The sequence below is a fragment of the Eulemur rufifrons genome, chromosome 15, assembly GCF_041146395.1.
Source record: "Eulemur rufifrons isolate Redbay chromosome 15, OSU_ERuf_1, whole genome shotgun sequence".
NCBI classification, from domain to species: Eukaryota; Metazoa; Chordata; class Mammalia; order Primates; family Lemuridae; genus Eulemur; species Eulemur rufifrons.
The window spans coordinates 37,302,570-37,324,415 of NC_090997.1; positions in this window are offsets into that span (position 1 = coordinate 37,302,570).

Sequence of the window (21,846 nt, forward strand, 5' to 3'; positions counted from 1 at the left end):
GATATCTCTCTTGTGACTGTTCTTATAAGAGCACTAATCCCATTCATGACCTAATTACCTCCCAAAGGCCCCAATTCTGAATACCATCACATTGGGGCTTAGGAATTCAACACATAATTTTGCACATGGGAGACACAAACATTCAGTCCATACTCCTAGCATGAGGACAAAAAGCATTAAATGCCCATTTCTTTTTCGGGGAGAACCCAGGTTTCCCCAGCAGCTGTTCACAATAAAATGCCCCCAGTAAAACAATCATAACATGGCATGATCCTTTTTTATGAATGTTTTAGTATTTAAAGTTAATGTTCACAGACATTCAAACATGAATACCCACTTTGAAGTTTTAAGATGGGAGTTAAATATATTATAAAACATTTCATAAACATCATATTTTATGAATTGGCTTCTAAATGGAGGGTCCAAGAGAATATATTTATGTATGTGCTGTCATGGAAGAACAGTACATTGAAAAGCAGGTATCTTATATTGCAGCAACTTCAACCCAAGCTCCATTGGCCCTTTAATCTTGGTGTCCAAGAGTATACTTTCTGCAAGGAAAACTGAGAATAAATAATAAAGGGCCATTGAATGTAATTAAACAGATAATTAATCAGAGAGTGTGTTTTGTTAAGATGTATCTAATTTCTTACAGAACCATATCAAGAATGCTTTGTTGTCATAAGAATCTAACAGCAGTCCACTTGAAGACTGAAGTCATAGTGGTAAGTCGATATTTTGACCTTTGCCAATATGTTTTCTTCTCATGATCAGAGGTGGAAAAGCTGAATTTAGGGCCAAATGCTCCCTAAACTTTAAATCTTTTGTGAACATATGAATATAAAACTTACAAATAAAGCTCTCTGGTGTTTTAAGAGAGCAAGCTTATTATTGAGGCATTAGTATTACTCTGAGTCTTGTGTCGGCAAAAAGTGCAATTGCTTATTAAGTGATTCAACTTGACGTCATCAAATCTAGCTTAGTTGCATCAATATAAGAATGCAAGAATATATCAAGTTGTTGATTTTGAGCCATTTGCTGGACTTCTAGACCAAATCATTGGCAGGGCTCACCCGCGCACCAGCCAGATGTGACTTCCCCTAGACGGCCACAGCGGAAGTGAAGTTGGGCTATGTGGTAGCCTGAGAATCTAGATACTCAGCCAAAGCAAACCAGGGTGAAAATCAAGTCCCAAGCATTGACTGAAGTGTGATAGTCAAGGTGGAGAAGACAGGAATTATTTTCATCATGCCATTGAACTCCCAAAGTGTAGGAGAATGGGACTATAATGAGCACAGGATTAAGTAAGTAAATGAGAACACCATTATGACTCAAGCCTTACCATCTGATCCAGACAGCCTTTAAAGAATGTGATCTTCAAAAAGAAGATTCCAGTTATTCTAAGAGATGAATGATGGATAGAAGGCACAAAGGGTAGAAGATGATCTTCTGGGTCAGATTATGTGATACATTTACAACTAGTGAAATCTGCCACGTGCTCTCTCAACTGCCTCTCACTACCTCTCCCCTGGACTCCAATACTTATAGTGGTAGGGAGCTATAGCTGGACATATATTTGGCTTAGCAGACATTCATTATGCACTTATGTGCTATCTCAGACTGAAAATGCATAACAATGCACTTAGCATTTCAATTTTGCTTTAGTGATATCTGTTCCATTCTTACTGGAGTATTCAGAGCAGTGACAATTTTGTGTGTACATTTTTATCCCATAGCAATTTATTACTATGAATTTATATTTTTTAGTATTTTTTTAAAACCGTAGTTAATGGAAGTTGTAAAAAGAGCAAATTTCCCTTTTACTTTCCATTTCTTAAAGGCATAATATCATCATTTTGTGATTTTTTAAACACTTTTTATTTTCAGTGTTTAGTTTTTCATTTTTGGTACAATATACTTAATTCCAACATGGTTAAGAACATTTAGTATGGCATCTAGAAGTTTATTTGCTTATTTATTCATTTGTTTATTTGTATTAAAGTCATAAAATGAAGCTTGAGTGAGTTCAAGGAAATAAGTGTGGACATGGGGGTAGGGTAGGCAATGCCCCATATCCTTTTAGTGGGCCTAAAAATTTAGGTTCTTTGCCTTTTTCTTACTTAAAAAATAAGTATTTTGTTTATTCCTTTGAAACAAATTTGTATTGTTATGCTTAATTTATACATGTATCATTACCTTAGAAGATTATAAATTATAATTAACTATGAAAAGAGAGATTGACAGCACTTATTCCCAGCCTAAGGCAGGAGATAATTACTATGGGACTCTTTGTATAGACCCCATAGCCTGATCACACAACAGTGGGATGGTGGCAGTTTGGATTAAAAAAGAATTTCAAGTAAAACTCCCCCATGACAGCCTTAATTGTAAACATTAAAATAGCTGGTAATCAAGACAATTATACAACTTCTCATCTGTGATTGGTAGCCATGGCCTTGCCGTATTTACAAGATAAACAAAAAATATGTAAATAAGAGAAAAATAATATTTATCTGGCATAATTCAGCTTATGAGAACAGGAAAAGAACTCACTTTTCCTTAACAGCAAGATGCTGGGCTAAATCTTCATTTATTCTTTGTCTTCAAAGAATAGCCATGCAAAGACCTCATAGAGGGATAAGAACAGGGGAAAAAACGATATGAGTAATGGATAAGATTCTTAACACTTCCAATATCCTTTCACTGTCTCCTCATTTTCTTTCTGCACCAGCCATCCGAGTATATGAGTTGCTATATTTAATAATAACAGTTGGGGGAAAAATGATGGTAGTTGTACTGTCATTTATTTTTTAAACCTTAAACACATGAGTCATTTAGAAATGAAAGGATAATTTGAACACTTGAGGGAATTTAGGCAGCTGGGAGATGGATGGAACTAAGCAAACTGGAAAGGTGAAGCACACCATTTAAATTATTGACTGTCATCATTTTGACTTTCTAAATGGGAAGCTGTATAGATAAGCCCTGTATTTATCCATTCAGAAAGGTAATGCTGACTTGGACTCACCTAAAACAACCCACAAGGGAGCTAAACAGTAACCAGATATGGGCCTCAGTTAGCAGGTCATTTTTACAGCAGTGCATTTGGTTCCTGGTATTGCTGGAAAACGACTGTTTTTTAAAAATCAGTGATTAAAATCCATTCTACCTTACTGCTCCCAGTCAGTAAAACTGGTCAAGCTATCAGCTGGTGTATTCAATTCCAAATTAAATAATGAAAAAGAAAAAAAGAAAAGGAAAACAAAGAAAATCCCCAAACACACACTTCCAGAACATATTAGAAAAATATATTCCTTCATGGTTTTCATATACTGTATTTCCTTTTGTATTATAAATGCAACAAGTAGCTCAGTTTTCATTTGTTAGTGGTTTGGGGACACTAATATCCTTTATGGCATATAACAGTTTAGGGGTTAGAAGGCCTAATTCAAAAGCCTCATCTATAGTTCTGCTGAAATAACAATAAAATACTAAGTAATTGAAAATTTAGTCACCATAGAAACATACATATAGCAAAGAGAAGGAGAGAAATAAAAAATAAGATCATGAGGGCTGTGGTACTGAGCCCAGAGGCTTTTTAACTAACTAGGAGGGGTAGCGTTCCTGAAGAGCTAAATTTGTGAAAAATGACACAGCCTAGTATTTTTTCTACTTCTTTCCTTTATGTTAAATAAAAAAATAGGTAAAAGACAGGCTATCTGAATTTTTAAAAAATTGTTCCAAATATGAATCCCTGCAGTTCTAAGCAGTATACTATAGATTCTCAAATTTAATTAGAAAGCACAGAATAGACACCTGGAAATAAAGATAGAAGAATAATCCTTGGCAGTAGCCAAGTATTTCTCACTTCAAAGCATTAAAAAAAAAAAAAAAAATACTCCCCAACTAATCCACCAGCCGTCACTGCTACTGTTTAGATACCAAAGGGGACACTGAGCTAACACTGTCCCACCAGACTAGTCAAACCTTCAAACTCCTAACACTGGGCATCTTACCTGCAATGCAACATCCAGAAACCTAAGTAGAAATCAGTGACGGCACTTGCATCATTTTAAACTAGTTGTTATCATGATGCCCCAAATAGCATTGCTTAAGCCAGCAGTTCTCAAAGTGTGGTACCTAGACAAAGAGTATCAGCATCACTGTGAAACTTGTTAGAAAAGCAAATTCTCATGTCCTACCCCAGACCTACTAAATCAGAAACTCTGAGTTTTCGAAAACCTCCAAGTGATTTTGATGCATGCTCAAGTGTGGGAACCACTGGTGTATGTTATTAAAGGTTTATAATAAATGACTTGTTATTATACAAAAGACAACTGATTTGATCACAGGCTCAAAAGAAAAGTTGTAAAAATAATATGAACAAGCAGCAAATTGAGGACTATATCATGGATTTGGTATGGAGTACAAATGGCAAAGAGAGGTCATCAGAGGATAAACTGGAAAGAGAAATAAGATGGCAATGAAGACTACTCACAGCTACTTGGAAGAAAAGAAAGAAGAAATGACATAAAATGAGCATGATTTTCCTTTCTTCGTGATTAAATCCTGAAAATTTTCAGCCATATGTGAGCCTTGGGTAGAGAGGCTACTCATGGCCTATAGAGATACCTCATAGTTGGTGACCAGAAATGATACTTGAGCTGAGACATATTTGAGAGTTTGCCTATCTGACTCTAAGGCTTTGTGTGTGTTATATAGCAGGGCTACATAGCTATGGAAATATGCGTTTACTATGGGTCAAGGCATTGAAGAAATTTCCAAAAGAAAAAAGCGTATGTTCTAATTGAAAGGCAAGTGCACCCTTGTAGGCTTGCAGGCCAGGCCAGGCTGGATAGAACACCCCTGGGTGCAGGTGAGGTATGACCCAGGGTGAGTGAGTTCCTAGTATATATGGTATTTGGGGAAGGATTTATAAATCAGAATACATCAAATTCACAAAATTATCTGAAAATTATCACATGAAGGAAATTTGCATAAAATATACAAGTAGTTACTAAATATCATGAAAATAAAAACAGAGTGACTGCCTCAATATATACAGTATTATTTGGGCACATATGTTTTGGTATGTTTGTCACATACATACTGTACTTCTTTACCTTCTCTATAGATTCTGTACTATTCAGAATCCGTTTTCTACCAAATGATGCAGTTAATCATTCATTTTTGCTTCTAAAGATATTAGGCAAATTTCTTCTCAGCTAAAATGTCTAAACAAATAGTTAAGCATGCAAAACATCATCGAGAAGTAAAATAATACTACTTTCTAAAGAGGAAATAAGACAAAATACTTGTAACACTATGAATTAAATACTTTCAAAATATACTTTATTGGTAGGTATTGATACTGCCAGTTTTCAAAACATACTTTATTGGTAGGTATTGATACTGCCAGTTTTCAAAACATACTTTATTGGTAGGTATTGATACTGCCAGTTTTTACAGATGAGAAAATAAGAGCTCATGAGGTTCAGCCACTTGGCCAAGGCAACAGAACAATGAAGTATTCATATAAAAACAACATTAGAACTTGACAAAATGTGCATAAAACAAAAGCATATTCTCCCTATACTACACCAAAAAAGAGGGACATCAACACATATAGTAATAAATAGGTAGGGGGAATTGCATATTTATCATTGCTATTTGTATTAATTGTTGATTGTTTTTAATGTCGAGGTCAGTGCCATCCACCAGAAATATAATGAGAACTACAGATATAATTGTACATTCTCTAGTAGCCATATTAAAGAAATAAAAAGAAATAAGTGACATTCATTTTAAAAAATGTATTCTATTTAACCCACTATATCCAAAATATTATCATTTCAACATGTAATCAATATGAAAAGTATTAATAAGATATTTTAATTTTTTTTACATATTTTATCTTTGGAATAAGTGTATGTTTAACACTTATAGCACATCTCAATTTGAACTAGCCACATGGGTGAGAGGTTACCATATTGGACATTTCAACTCTAAGTGTTTAACACCCAGTATGTATACAACATGGATCTATGTTCCATGGTGGGCAAATAATAAGACTATGGTTTCTATTCTCAAATTTTATTTAACATTCTTGGAAGAAACATGACTTTCTCCATTTTAAGTTCCCTCCCCACCTCCCCCCCCCAAAAAAAACCTGTTGTATACTGATTTCTTTTGTGAGGGATTTTCCTTTTACTAGCAAAACAGATGACTATTGCATAATTAGCGAGGTTTTGATTAAGGAAAAAATGAAAAAACACCAAAGTAAGAAAAGAAAAAGTCTCTCTGTGTTGGATTTCCAATGCCCAAAGACTGAAATGTTGCAGGTTTAGGAAAAACCTGTGAAAAGGTTATGCTCGAATTGGTATTCAATTATTTAACTGTGGAAGACTTCCTTAGCAGGGAAAATTGAAGGAATAATGGCATTAAAAGAGTTCCTAGAGAACTGATCAGAGGGTTTCTAGCAGTTAATTGTCAGGCTCCAGAGGGGAGTAAACTAGATAGCTCAACTGGCTGCTACAGCTAGAGAGAAAGGCAGTTGGCTCCTTGCCTTTTAGAAAGAATGAGAAGTTGGGGGGGGGGAAAAAAAGCAATCATGAAAGAAAAAAATAATAAAAGCTTTCCCTTGGAATTTTGCAGCATAGAGCATCATTCCCTCAGATATAAAGGTCAGGACTTTTATATCTGATAAGCCCTCTATCAACCTGTTAATGGTACTTGTGGTCTGGAATCCAACCCAAGCCCCACAGCCAGATGGATACGCACATTCCTGTCAGAAGCTAGCCTCAAGTCATGAATTAATTCATTTGATGGAGATTTATTGAGTATCCAATGGGAGTTAGGCACTGTGCTAGGCCATGAGGGGTCACAACTGAATTCAGATATGTAAAAAATGTCTAAGAAAGAGATGATACTGACTGCCTCTGCTGGGCTGTAAGTACATAACAGAATCCTCAAAGATTTCATGGAGGAAGTAAAGTAGGAGGTGAGTCTTGAAGCATAAAAGGAAGCATAAAGCATTGGTTCAGTAAGGCAATCCAGGCGCAGGAAGAAGCTTCTTCCCTGAATTCCCGTCAACGTCACTTATCAATAGGATGACTATCCACCCTGGTTTGCTTAGGACTGTCCAATTTTACCTTTATCCTAATGGAATTATTAACTGTGTGTTTTATTCTCAAGGCACTATTCTTTAGACTCCTTTGACTAGTAAATTTTATTGGTCAGTCTATCTGTCAAGTATCAGATGCCTTGTTGAAAGATAATCTCCTTTTTACAAAACTGTAAATGAGGACATAATGATCAATTGCTTACTGATAAATGCACTTACAAAGGAGGTTTTTAGATGCTCATATACCTGGCAAAGGAAGTAACCTAGAATTAAATGTGTATGTATACATTTATGTGTTACCTGTAAATAGGTACATATATTATGTCATGTGGTATTAAGTATGATAAAAAATAATACAAATTGGTATAAAGAGTGACAGTTGGGGAATGAGTGCTATTTTACAGATGGGGGTCAGGAAGGCCTTTCTTAAAAGGCACAATTTAACAACACCTGGAAGACAGGAGTAAGCAAACCAGAGGAATCCTTAGGGGGAAGTGACCCAGGCAGAGGAAACAGCAAGTGCAAGTCCCCAAGATGAGAGAAATCTTGGCATGTCTGATGACTAGCAAGGTGGCCAGAGCAGAGGAGACAGTGGGTGGTAGAATGATCACCGATGAGGTCAGAGAAAGATAGTAGGGGACCAGGTCATGGAAGGCCTTGTAAGTCAAAGCAAGCAAATTTAGGTTGAGTTTTGAGAGTTTAGTGAATGCATTGGAAGAATTTTGAGCAGTAGATTGGCAGGATCTGACTTGAACTTTAGAGGAACCACTCTAGCTGCTGTGTGGAAAATGGACTGGAGTGGAAGAGGGATGAGGATGCTGAGAATGCTCAAGCATTTTTATTAATGTATATTCACTTGGAACTTCCCTTTAGAAGCATACTTCATTGTTTTCTTTGATGGTGTTCCTTTAATGATCTCTTCATTTAAAAAAAATGTTTTCCGGCCGGGCGCGGTGGCTCACGCCTGTAATCCTAGCACTCTGGGAGGCCGAGGCGGGTGGATTGCTCAAGGTCAGGAGTTCGAGACCAGCCTGAGCGAGACCCCGTCTCTACTAAAAATAGAAAGACATTATATGGACACCTAAAAATCTATATAGAAAAAATTAGCCGGGCATAGTGGCGCATGCCTGTAGTCCCAGCTACTCGGGAGGCTGAGGCAGTAGGATCGCTTGAGCCCAGGAGTTTGAGGTTGCTGTGAGCTAAGCTGACGCCACGGCACTCACTCTAGCCTGGGCAACAAAGTGAGACTCTGTCTCAACAAAAAAAAAAAAAAAAAAAATGTTTTCCTATTCTAGCACAATTTATTTTCTGTCTCTCCAGAGGCATAAACTAGCAATAGAACTTTCTTCTTTTTGTTTCAGAATATACTATAAAATAATATAATAATATAATATATTTATTGCAGGATATAATTTGAGAACAGACATTCTGGTTACATATAATGACCTTCCATTGCCCAAGCCGGGGCTACAAGCTTGACCTTCCTCCATTTTCATATTCTAGGGTCATTGAGCCCTACTGTCTCCTCATGCTGAGAAATTGAAAGTCATTAGATTGTTAACTTAGAAGTAAAAATGAGTCGTTTTCTCTTACAAACTCCATTCATTCCTCTCTGGAATTACCCTCTCTTCTTCCAGTACTTGCTCTTGAGATTCCAACATCCCTCACTTTCTACACATTTCTGGATCCAGGGCAACCCACCTATGCTTATTCTCCTTATACTACCCCATGTTCTAGATTTATCTCTTTGTTCACTTTCCCATCACAGTGCATCTCCTTGATGATCTGTCAAGAACTGTGATGGGTCTATGATATTATCAGACCTGCAAGCTAACAAGTTAGCCTCCTTCAGTTTCATGGATTCTGGTAGAAAATATGAGACTCCTTGGTCAGAGACAAAAGACTTATTTATAACTCCCAGCACAGCAAGTAGCATGAGCTTACTGGTTACATCAGTTCCTTTTGACCCTCAAGTCACACGGAGATGATGCATAGTAGCCTAGGTGGACACTCTCTATCTTCCAAGGTTGTTTGCTATACAAACTTCCTTGAAAAGATCATCCAGAACAAAGAGCATTCAGTGATTTTACTGTGAAGACGTATAGAAATGCAAGAGATAATTATTTCCCAACATAGCCACCCAAAGAGCTCAGCTATCTGAATGAAGTTAGTATGATGGCCAATGCTACTTATCTAATAGATAATTATTGATTAATACCAGGGCTACCTAAATTTTAACAATATATTTCTAGACCTCTAACAGAATAGATTATAGTGAAATAAATCTCAGATTTGGGGAATTCTAAACAATAGAACAGATTCCTGAGTGAAAGTGATAAAGGCAAAGTAGCCCTTTTCAATGTGCCTTGATTCAAAATAAGTAAATGTTCACCACGTCTGCCAAAAACTACCAAAAAAATTTCCCCTCTGTTAGAAAGCTCATTATATAAAAATATCTTATTAATATCCAGGAAGCAAAATAGCTTTCCTAATGTTATTCATTTTACACGAATGACCATTATGGCAATTAACCAGTTTATAATTAAAGAGTAGGTTTTCCCTAATTGTAAATATTCATATGCGTGTTTTTATTGAAAATCATGTTCCAGTATATATTTATTTGCAAGTGTGCATGTGTTCATACTGTTCTGCTTACCTGCTGCAGTATGCTTCATTTTTCTCAATATTTACAAATCATTCTTGCATAATACAAATATTTTTCTAGTTTATCAGTAAATATCTCATTTCCACATAATGGTTGTTTTAAACCAAATAAAAACTCAGTGGAAATAATTCCGTGCTCCTTAACAAATTACTGGCATAAAAGATACTATTTATGAGCAGGTTGATGTAAGTTCTGAGATGTCGTTATGGTGTTATCTTACACAAGTGGTACAAATCAGCCACTAAGAAATTGAAAGGAGTCTTCTAGGATTCCATTTATGGAGATTGGATAATATTACCATATTCTATAAATATGAAAATATTCTCTTATTTAAAGTGTCATCTTTGAAAAATTATTGTTAATTTTTCTTATTCCCCTCATGCTCCTATCATATGCCATGAACTCTTTAAAGAGACAAACTAATATGCAAATTAAGACACTAAGGAAAAGGAAAAAAATTTAAATATCATACTACATATTGTATCGCACGTATTTGCCATGTGCTATATTTGGTAAATAAATATTTTATGCATTATCTCACTTTATCTTTCAAATATTAAAAATTATATTTAGTTTATGGTTAAGAAAACTTGGGCTCAGAAAGTTGTTTCTTTCTCAAGGAAATACAGCTAGTTGGTCTTAGAGCTTGAATACAAATCTTTGCCTTTCTAGATAACTGAGCTTGATGAAGTAATCATTCCTCTAACTTACAAAGTAAGAAAAGAAGCCAGGACTTATATTGCACTAAATTTTTTGACGTTTATTTACTAATAACTTATTTTCAGATTCCTGGGTTTCTCTTTTCTATTGACAGAAAAATATTGTGGCATGCACTTGCATTAAGATATAAAAGATAGGAGAGAGAAGTTTTCTTTTCCTTTTTTCCTTGATTGGAATTCAAAGCAGAGTATGACACTTTGGATTAAGGACTACCGTCTCCTGTTGTGGTTAATTGGATATTATGAATCTGGTTCTCAACATACATCAGTTAGAAACAATTAAGACGGCATTAATAGAGATCAGGAATAGTTACCTATGTCAGGACAGTGCCTATGCAAAAATGCCCTTACACTTAATTTCATGTCAATGAAAGATAAATGAACATATAAACAATGGAGTACTATTGCACATCCAGATCCAAAAAGCCCACATGGATTTTTAATGGTTGGCAGAGTTGGAAGACTTCTCTTTTTACTGTAAAGTAGTAGGAATCATTAGTTTTATGCCAAAAAGAACCTGTTGGTAATCAACAAAAACAAAATCAGACAGACTTTGTCCTCATGAAGTCATATGAAGATAATAATGCTGATAAATAAATGTTGGCTGAGAGGTCAATATAACGACTCCTTTAACACAGGAAAGGGGGAAGAGCAATAACATTATGCCAGCCAGGAAAAGAATTAAAGTCTCTCTTAGCCAAACTCCAGAGGTTTTTTTCAACTAGGACCCCTCATGTCACTGCATTTGAACTGCAAGAGCTCAGGCACATGACAGGAAATCTTTCTTAGTTATTTTTTTGGAGAAGACAAATTGAGAATGCACAGTATTTATAGAAGATGAAGCTCAAAATTTAATTTTTCTCCATGGTGAGAGAGAAGAAAGAGAGAGTGGTTGAAAGAGAGTGTGCTTCTCTCACTAACATATTAAACTACTTGAGTTGACACAGAGCAGATGAGTGTGGCAGGGGAAGTGGTGGCATTGAGATATTGAGGGTTGTTACACTCCTCGTTTCAGAACACGTTATCATCCCCAGTCCATGCAAGTTTCCTCCACTGTTTGTTTCATTGTTTCCTCACCCTGGTTGCTAATTCCTGTTCCCACTTACCTCTATACCTATGAGAACCCATCTGGGTAGCTTGATTTTTCCTTAAATATGCATATGTCTTTATAAAATAAGAGCACTGTTTTGTTTGAATAGTTTGAATATGCTATAAGTTGCCTTCTGTTTCTTCTTTCACCAGCACATTTGCAGTGTCCCTGTGCTGACTGTAGCTGCTGCAAAATATATTGTATATGCAGTTGCCATATTTAACGGATTCCTTCCTCAAGTGGAGTACATCTAGTTTGCTTCCGGCTCTCCACTACCCTGAACACAACCAGAATAGAAATCCTGGTTGATGTCCCTTATAACCTGTTTGTAAATTAAATAGTTTATATGTCCAGGAGTGCTACCCACAGTGACAGTGATGATATACACTCTTAATTCTATTCTATTAATTGTATTAAATATTGCCAGGTTGATTTCCAAAAAAAAATCAATTTCCAAAAGAAATATGATTTGTACCAGCTCATATTTCCATAAGCTTGGCATGAGAATTCTCAACCCAAAACGTCTTATCAACAATTGTTCTTCTAAAGAAATGGGTAATAACATTTCCTTTAGAAGTTGATCTCCAAATAGAAAGAGAGTGAGAGATAGAGAGGAAGAAAGAAAGAAAGAAAAGAAGGAAGAAAGGAAGGAAGGAAGGAGGGAAGGAAGGGAGGGAAAAAGAGAGAGAGGGAGGGTGGGAGGGAGGCACGGAGGGAGACATAATGAGAGGGAAGGAGGGAGGAAGGAAACTAAAGAAAAATAACTATAAGATCTCAAAGATTACAGTTAGTCAATTTATGGTGGAAAATTAGCAATTTTCTTCAAATATGTATTATATTTTTAAAGGTTATTCTATATCTTAGACATCAGCATTGTGAAGGTCAGGGATACAGGTAGTTTATTTAGGAAGTCAATCAGTAACTTATAGGTAAGTCTCAAAAAGTTTAATTTATTTGGAGGACTAGAACTACACAGGGCTACCAGTGTGTTTTTGGTCTATCTCAGTTTTAAAAGTGCCCTTTCCAGCCTATCACTGTGGTTTGTGATATACACACTGACTTATCATAGAGTGAAAACAAGGTGTCAAATTTGCTTCTATACTAAAAGCCACGAATTTAAAGAATAGACATTTTTCTTGATTTCAGATTTTTCTTAAACCTGACTAGTGCTTTTTAATTTCTAAAGTAGAAACAATTTCATATGTTTTGATTTTAAAATGATACATTTTTCAGAGATATTCTTAGGAACCCTGAATTAGATTACCTGCTTTAAGCCAGATGGACCTCTTTACCCAAGTTGACTCCCCCAAACAACATAGGAATCTTGAGGAGTTTCAAGTTAAATATGCCTTTAGTAAGACAATACAACCATTTCCTAAGCATAGCAATTATTTATTAGTTTATTCCTCAAATATTTACTGAGTGCCCACCAGGTTCCTGGCACTATTCTAGGCACTGGACATTCAGCTGTGATCAAGAACAAATCTGCCTCCTTTGTTCTCTTGATAACTTCCTCAAACTTCAGATCAGATCAAATTGACATCTGACAATTGGGTAAGAAAATATTCTTAGAGAAAACGCAAATCTAACTTTTGAATTAAACAGCTTTTGTGTCATCCCATATCATCGATTGTTCTTTCTGTCTGGGTCTTTCCATTCCATTTTCCCATTGTGGTTTCACTTCTCAGTGAAATTCACTTTCCCTTTCCATAGACCTAATCAATCTGTGCTTCAGGCTCTAATTCCTTGCCATCCCTTCTCAGCTGCTAAAATACAATCAACTAGGAAAATCATAAATTTCTCTCACATTAACTAATAGGATCAATACTATACCTGAGTATAGACGATCAAAGTCCAGCAGTCCAGACACAATTATTGACATAGAAACTTACTTGATCCTAAGCCCCAAAGGCAAATGGAAGCCTCTACTTAAACTAATAATGTTTTACTACATTTCTTAATGACTAAATGCAGGGCAAATAGAAAGGTCCTAACCTTTTTACCTGTCTAGATATAAGCAGGTATAGACATAGATTTAAAGCTGAAAAGTCTCAGTGGTCTTCTAGTTTTTCTATCCTTTGTGAGAATATACATCTTTACTGCTGTCTATGTAAATTATTTTATTCAACAATAAAGTTCTAACAATCGTCGCTCATTATATTGAGGCTTCAAGAGATCTTCTCAACTGGAATCCAGTAACTCAGTCCAATTTTAAATCTCTAGTAACAATAATAACTTCTGTTTATCGCCCTGTGGTAGAAGCTTTGCATAGTTTTCTATTTTTTTCATTTTAATCTCAAAGCAACCTTATCAAGTAGATATAACCACTGCTATCTTAAAGCAAAGACAGGGAAAATTAAGTAGTTTGAGTAATTTGCCTACATTCATACAGCTAGCAGGTAGTTTAGCCAGAATTTGAAACAGTTTCTGATTTCAAAAATCACGTTCTTGAAAAAGGCTCTGGAAAACCTCTTGTCCTAAAAACTGTTTAGAATTTTGATACTGTGTTAATTGCCACATCACAATTTTTGACAAATAGTTTGTCATAAGTGAACTCACTAAACTGTTGGCTAATAAAAAATTAATATTTAAAAGGTAAAGTTTATATCTTCCAAAATTAAAGACCAGCCTACTCTGTGGTCTGTTTTGTTCTCAATTGTGAAATTGGATTATCCAAATAGACAGCTTAGAGGGGAAGCAAGAAAATGTAGCGTACAATTATATGTATCAGTTATGACCAGGTCATAGATCTGGTTGCATATTTGTATCTAGTCTTTATTTTATTTATTTATTTATTTATTTTTTGAGACAGAGTCTCGCTTTGTTGCCCGGCCTAGAGTGAGTGCCATGGCGTCAGCCTAGCTCACAGCAACCTCAAACTCCTGGGCTTCAGCAATCCTACTGCCTCAGCCTCCCGGGTAGCTGGGACTACAGGCATGTGCCACCATGCCCGGCTAATTTTTTCTATATATATTTTAGTTGGCCAGATAATTTCTTTCTATTTTTAGTAGAGACGGGGTCTCGCTCTTGCTCAGGCTGGTCTTGAACTCCTGACCTTGAGCGATCCAGCCCCCCACCCCGTCACCCCGGCCTCCCAGAGTGCTAGGATTACAGGCATGAGCCACCGCGCCGGCTGTATCTAGTCTTTAAAAAAAAAATACACTTTCGTCTGTTTCAAATGTCAAGAACAAAAGGGGTACTTACACTATTAGGCAAAATACCTGAGTTGACTGTGTTATCATTTCCTCAAAACCTTGGCTCAGAAGAAAAAGAAAGTGTGTCTCTAGTGGAAGGCATCTCCCACATTTTTGTGCAATAGTACGCTCAAAAGGAGAGAACCACCCAGTGGCCTGTGGTTCCAATATGATGCTATGTCAGCTTCTTCCATCGCCATGTATGATCATGTATTCCAGCAGTAACAGCAATGGGCATGGCTGCAAAATGGACAGTGTTGTATAGAGCCACACAGGCAAGGATTCTTGAAAAGTGCATTTTTTATGAGTCTAACTGAGTATAAATGGAATCCCTATCAGCAGGTGCAAACAGCTGGTCATTTGGTTCACTTGTTTAAATTGTCCCAACCAACCACTCAATTATGCTGATTCAAACTTCAGACCAACATTTATATCAACATAATAAAATCCTTTACAAATGAGAGCTAAGGGTGATCTAGATTCCTCTACCAATTTAGGCAATGGTGTGATAATCAAATCTAGGAAGTCACAAAATAGGATGGATTACACCTGAAAAAGACAGAACAGGATTGCCCCAGGGTTTCTTCCTCCTCAGGGCTGCACCACTGGGCTACTAAACTGAAAGCTTCATAAAGGCAAATGAGTCCTTTTAATCTATATTTATCAAACTGTAATTCCCTGTGTTGTTCTTTTCTCTTTTACTTTGATATATGCAAAAGGACATATAATGCACATGTAAGGTAGATTTCAACAAAATAATATCAACATTTAAAATCACCAATTTAGGAACAAAAACTTCCTAACACCACTATATCAATTATATTCTTTTCTAGCTCATAATGGGGGGAGTAGAGATTATGTCATCAGTGTCATTTGAGCCAACTGAAGGGTCATCTAAAGGTGAACCACATTGTCAATATGGGTTCATCCACTGACCATTTATGAATCTTTGGGCCTTTATCAGAATTTTGATTTTTGCAGGAGCAAATTCACATTTTGGATAGCAGTTTAGTACTTGTTATAAAAGTTATATTCAAGAATAATCAAATGCTCTTGATTTTAAAATACCTTTTCAAAATAGAGATTTACCTTTACCAAAAGACAGAAAATGTGAATGGTTATTTATTCAACAAATATTTACTGAATGCTTACTTATTTAGCACTGGAGAGACAGAAGTACACAAGGTAGACAAAGACTTTCCCTTAATACAGCATATATTCTAATTTTTTTGTGGGGAAAGAGGGCTCAGTTTACAAAATAATTAAAACAATAAGCAATACCACTTCAGGTGGTACGAAAAAAATATTCTAACATGGTGTGTTAGAGAGTTAATAGGGCTACTTTAGATATGGAGAGAAAACGTGGACAAGAATTGATTGACCATGGGAAGAGCTGGTGGCCTATCTAAGGCAGAACATTCCAGGGAGAGAGGAAAGCCAGCGAAGACCTAATTCAGCAAGGGAGTTTGATGCGATGAAGTCAACAAAAGGAAGCCAGTGTAGCTGGAGCAATAAGCTGTGGTGATCAGCTGAAACTGGGTGTTGAGGGGCAGACAATGGCAATGGTGTAAGAGGAGATGAAAAATAATTAATCAAGTCTCCCAAGGGCACGCTCAGGAGCAAGTCACTGGTCTGTGTGCATTTTTATCAGTGTGCATCAGCTTGCCCTGAGCTGGTGCTGCATTTCTCTACCTCTGCTGAATTTCCTAGCTGCAGAGTGTGTTGTTCCTCGGAAACATCACCTTCATTTTCACTGGATTGCGAGTAGGTGGCAATGTCATTATGTCAGCCTTTATGAAAGGGAAATTATCACCAAAAGGCACAGAGTGCAAGGTCTGGGAAATTCTTCCTTTAACCAGCCCAGCAGGAGGCAAGGAGCCTGTGCCTTTTTGCTGACTGCTAAGGCTCAGAAAAGACCTGAACCCCAGGGGCCCGATTCTGGCCTGGCCCCAGAAATGCAGGAGTCCTGAAGAATCTGACTCCCTCTCAGTGGCAGACCAGGATACCAGCAACACAAATCTCTGTTCAGAAATGAAGCATTACGGGATTCACATTCAAGGTGTAAATAATGTTCCGTTTGAGCTAAAATGCTCGTTTGGTGGCATTTGGGAAAGGAAGTAGAAACCAAATTGTGAGTGCAAACAATAAAGTGTTATAGAAAATGTCTTCCAAGATGGGATTCTTTTTCTCCTTTCCAACTTTGTAAGACAGAGACCAAAGCAGAGATAGAGGTAAAGGCAAACATTCACTGCACAAATTTTCCCCTAATCAGTGATTCAAATATATAATACAAAATACCTTTTCAAACAGCATACGTGGAGGGTAAAACTCCACAAAGGAAAATATATATTCTTTACCTTTACAGATTTTTTTTTTTACTCTCTGTTTTCTGCTGTTTATGTTAGAACTAAACAGTTTGAAGAGAATAATCTCTCATTTTGAAAAGAAGAGTCATTTTGTGTGTTTGCCACCAGAAATCGGCTTTCCTCTTTTTAGTTTTTCTACTAAGGGAAGCACAATCCCGAAAGCAAATGATTGTGATTCAGGCCAGAGCACAAATGCAATGCCAGAATTCAACAGAAGTAGAGGAGACCTTCTGTGTGGATCTTTCCCACAGTGCAAATGCTGAGTCTAAATTCAAGGAGCTTGAGAAGGGGTTACCCAAAGGAAAAGATATGCTTGATTACTGAAGGGACTTGGTCAAAAAAACAAACAAACAAACAACAACAACAAAAAAAAAACCGCAGGGTGTAGCTCCACTGCAATTTATCTTGAATTCCTTTGTTTTATACTTTCCTTCTCAGAGACCCCTCAACCTGATGCACAGTTATCGAACACATCAAGGTGGAGTGATCCGTCATTTTCTAGAGTATTTTTCATTCAAAGTAAAACTTTACAAATTATAAAAGCCATTCAAAGTTCATAGTTATTATTCAGTATGTCTATAACTCTCATGAGTTATAAAGTACTTTATAATTGCTTTTTGTTAATTATGAGATTAACTTTTTAAAATAAAGAAATAAAGACAAAATAACCTGGAATACATTTGACATATACAGAACTATAAAACTTTTCACAGCATTTTAACATTTAAGAGAATGGCAATCACCTAGAAATGCATAATGTCAAGGTTCAACTCTGATGAACATTTACTTTCTGACCATCAAGAATCTACAAGCTACTTTACTTTCTATTCTAAAGATAACATATTTATAAATTACTTTCCTTTGAGTTTGAAATACTGAAAGAGAGAAAATAATTTGATCTATTTTCCTCCTGAACGACAAATTTCCAATAATTTCCTTCGATAGAGATAATGTAAGTTATACATTAGCATATTAACTGGGAAGAAGCTACATGGATCTTTAATCTATCTGAATCTCAAAAAAAAAAAAGCAACTAAAAGAAAAAAGCCAAAAACCAAAAGACCACATCTAAAATGATACTAGATTATAAGGAGGAGAGATAGGAGGTGGGAAAAAAATAAGTGACTAGTTAAATTTAATATTGATCGTCAAGGTGAACCAACAGATAGTAACCAAAAAAAGAGGAAGCTGAGTATCAGAAGAGTTCTACCATAAAAGTAACCATTGAAACAAAGACACACAATAAAAATAGAAAAATAATTATAGAATAGTAAATAAAAAATAATTACAGAAATAGAAAAAAAGAAAAATAATTATAGAAATAGTAAATAAAGTAGAAAACTTAGGGAATTACTACTTATTTAATATTTATCTAAGAAATGAGAAAAGTATTAATAAATATACACATGTATGTATATGCAAAATACATATATTAATATTATAGGCACATATGTTTCATATATGTGCATATGTATGCTAATATTAAAAATGAGGGGATAAACCCTAACATATGTTCTAATGATTACCTCTAGGGGATACATCCATTGTATATAGCATGGGATAAAGTAAATGAGCATGCAATTTTCAAATTCCATCATTCCCAGAGTGGTTTCCAGGATTCTTGTTGTGGGAAAAAGAGGAAACAGAGCAAATTAAATAGAACAAATTAAGTCCTGTGATTTGAAAGTTTGTCCTCCCACAATTTATATATTGAAAGTTAATCCCCAACGTGATAGTATTAAGATGTGGAACTTTTCAGAGGTGATAGGTCATGAGAGTGGAGGCCTCATGAATGGAATGGGTGCCCTTCTAAAAGAAGCTTGAGAGAGCTTGTTAGCCTTTGCCCCTTCTGCCATGTGAGGACACAACTAGGAGGCACCATCTTTGAAACAGAGAGTAAGTGCTCACTAGACACTGAAACGGCTGGCATCCTCATGACCTAATCAACTGCCAAAGGGCTAGCTCTTCCACCTTGTGAAGAAATTAAATTAATTGACTTATAAACTAAGCCTCAACAGTTACTGACATCACAAAAATAAAGATAAGCAAACATTATTTGTCACATGATAGAATACCAAACCACCAGTTTTGAAAATTTGGGGGGAACACTGTTGAACCTAAATCCTATTACAGTTTTAGATCCAGCCACCAATTTATAAGAAATACATAGAATAGAAGAACATGCAACGATACTATAGGAATGCAATTAGCAAAATCCAGACTTTTAAACACTCTACAGAACAAATAACAAGGTTTCTTTAACAATATATTGTGAATGGAAAAATTACAGGAGAATGGACCTATAATACGAAGTAAAATTAGGGTTATATTAACCAATTTCAATATGTAAAACTTATTTGTATCCTATTTCAAACAAAAAGAAAAATAGTGATATTTATGCAGTATTTGAAAATTTGAATTTTATTTAATTATTGTTAAAATTTTAAGATGACATTTGTTTTATGATCTGTAAAAATAGAAATTCAGTACTTGTATTTTAGATATAGATACACAAATATTTAAGGGTGAATTCATATGTTTAATTCAAATACCTTAGATATTAATACATATGCAGATATTTAAGGATCAGTTTATATGTTTACTTCAAAATAATATGTACGGTATAGGTGAGGAGGAAGATAAATTGATGGATCTCCAGATCAAACAAGATTGACTCAGAGTTGATAATTATTGAAGCAGAGTTTTTGGTTCTTGAAAATTCACCACTCTATTCTATATATTCTTTCTATTTTTTATGTTTAATATGTTCCATTAAAAAAATTGTAAACATGGCTGGGCGGAGTGGCTCACACCTGTAATCCTAGCACTCTGGGAGGCTGAGGTGGGAGGATCGCTCGAGGTCAGGAGTTTGAGACCAGCCTGAGCAAGAGTGAGACCCCGTCTCTACTAAAAATAGAAAGAAATTATCTGGCCAACTAAAAATATATATAGAAAAAATCAGCCGGGCATGGTGGCGTGTGCCTGTAGTCCCAGCTACTTGAGAGACTGAGGCAGAAGGATCGCTTAAGCCCAGGAGTTTGAGGTTGCTGTGAGCTCGGCTGATGCCATGGCACTCTAGCCCGGGCAACAGAGTGAGACTCTGTCTCAAAAAAATAAATAAATAAATAAATAAATATTGTAAACATGATGAGCTGATAAGTTAGAGGAAAGCAATAAGGTGGATTTTTATGATTACTCAGAGTGAACTACATTACATACTATATAAAGACATGTTGGCCAACATGAATGGTGATGATCAACTCATCTGCTGAAAGGCAGTTTTGCAGGGAAAAAAAGATAGTGAAGATTATGACATTATGACAGCTATGGGATATTAAATAGAAAGTTTCTGAAATAGATATTTTCTCTCATGAAATTTGTCTGCCTGGTTTATTTTCTCACTATGGCCCCAGCACAGTGACAGTTGTACATTAAACCTTCAGTAAACATTTGTTACATTATGTGATTGACTGTATCCTAAACCAAATAAAATAAAAATACCAACAAAAATAATTTGGTAAACCTAAAAAGGACCCATCATAATTATAGTGACACTATCTCTATAACATTATTTCTAATGCAAATCCTAATGGGCTGTATGGAAATGAAGTTCATATGCAGAAATAGAGATTTCAAGTCTATTAAGAGGTTATATTGCAGAATTTCTTATATTCAGTGCAGATATTCTCTCTCATTATCACAAATTAGAGGCATCAACCTTTGAGGCAAAGAAGCTCAAATTTCTCATGTATAAATAAACACAGAAATTACAAGAAAACCAGGAAGATAAAAGTTTACATCATAGACGAAATGTATATTTACTGCATATGATTAAAATTCTTAAAGAATGACCACATCTAGTGTCAAGTTTTGTCCATCATTCAGTAGAGCACTAAAATTATGTCATTCATTCATTCATTCATTCACACTGTAGTTCACACCCCTGCAGCATTCCATGCATCAGAGTGTTTTCAGTGATTGTTGAATTCAGAGATTCACTAATTAATTAGAAACATACTTTATTTTGAATATATTGTACTAAAATGGAGAAGACTAACAAATAAACAAATAATTATAAAACAACGTGGTAAATTTATGATATAATAGACACATGCAGATAGTTGTTCATTACTCAAAAGGAGAAAAGATAATCTCATTTAGTAAGTGAATTGAGGGAAAGTACGATATTCCAGGCATAGGAATATAATGAGGACAAAAGGTCTAGGGTAGAGGTAAGGTAGAGTGGTTAGAGAGGGAGACAAGGATAATGATGTGATAATACATTATTCTTTTGTCACCAGCATATAAAATATGATACAAGTAACCTTATCCCATCTAATCTACAGTCATTGCATTGATATTGGAAATTTAGATCATTTCCACTCCACTGTAAAGTCTCCATGAGAACAAGGGCTGGTGAGTTTGCTTACCATTATAATCTCAACATAGAACACATTTTCCAGCCCTCAATATGTAGCCAGCAAAAATTTATTCGATAGAGGAATGATTGGATGAACAGATGAATGACTTGTTATTTCAGTCATCATCTGTGGGCATTAAAGTGTGTTCTCCTTTTGGATCATCCCTTTGCATAGAACCCTTGTAGTTTAAACATTTCAAAATGGCTTTTTGAAACATTCTCACATATTTAAAAAAAAAAAAAAATAGACAATGGTAGCTACAAATAAG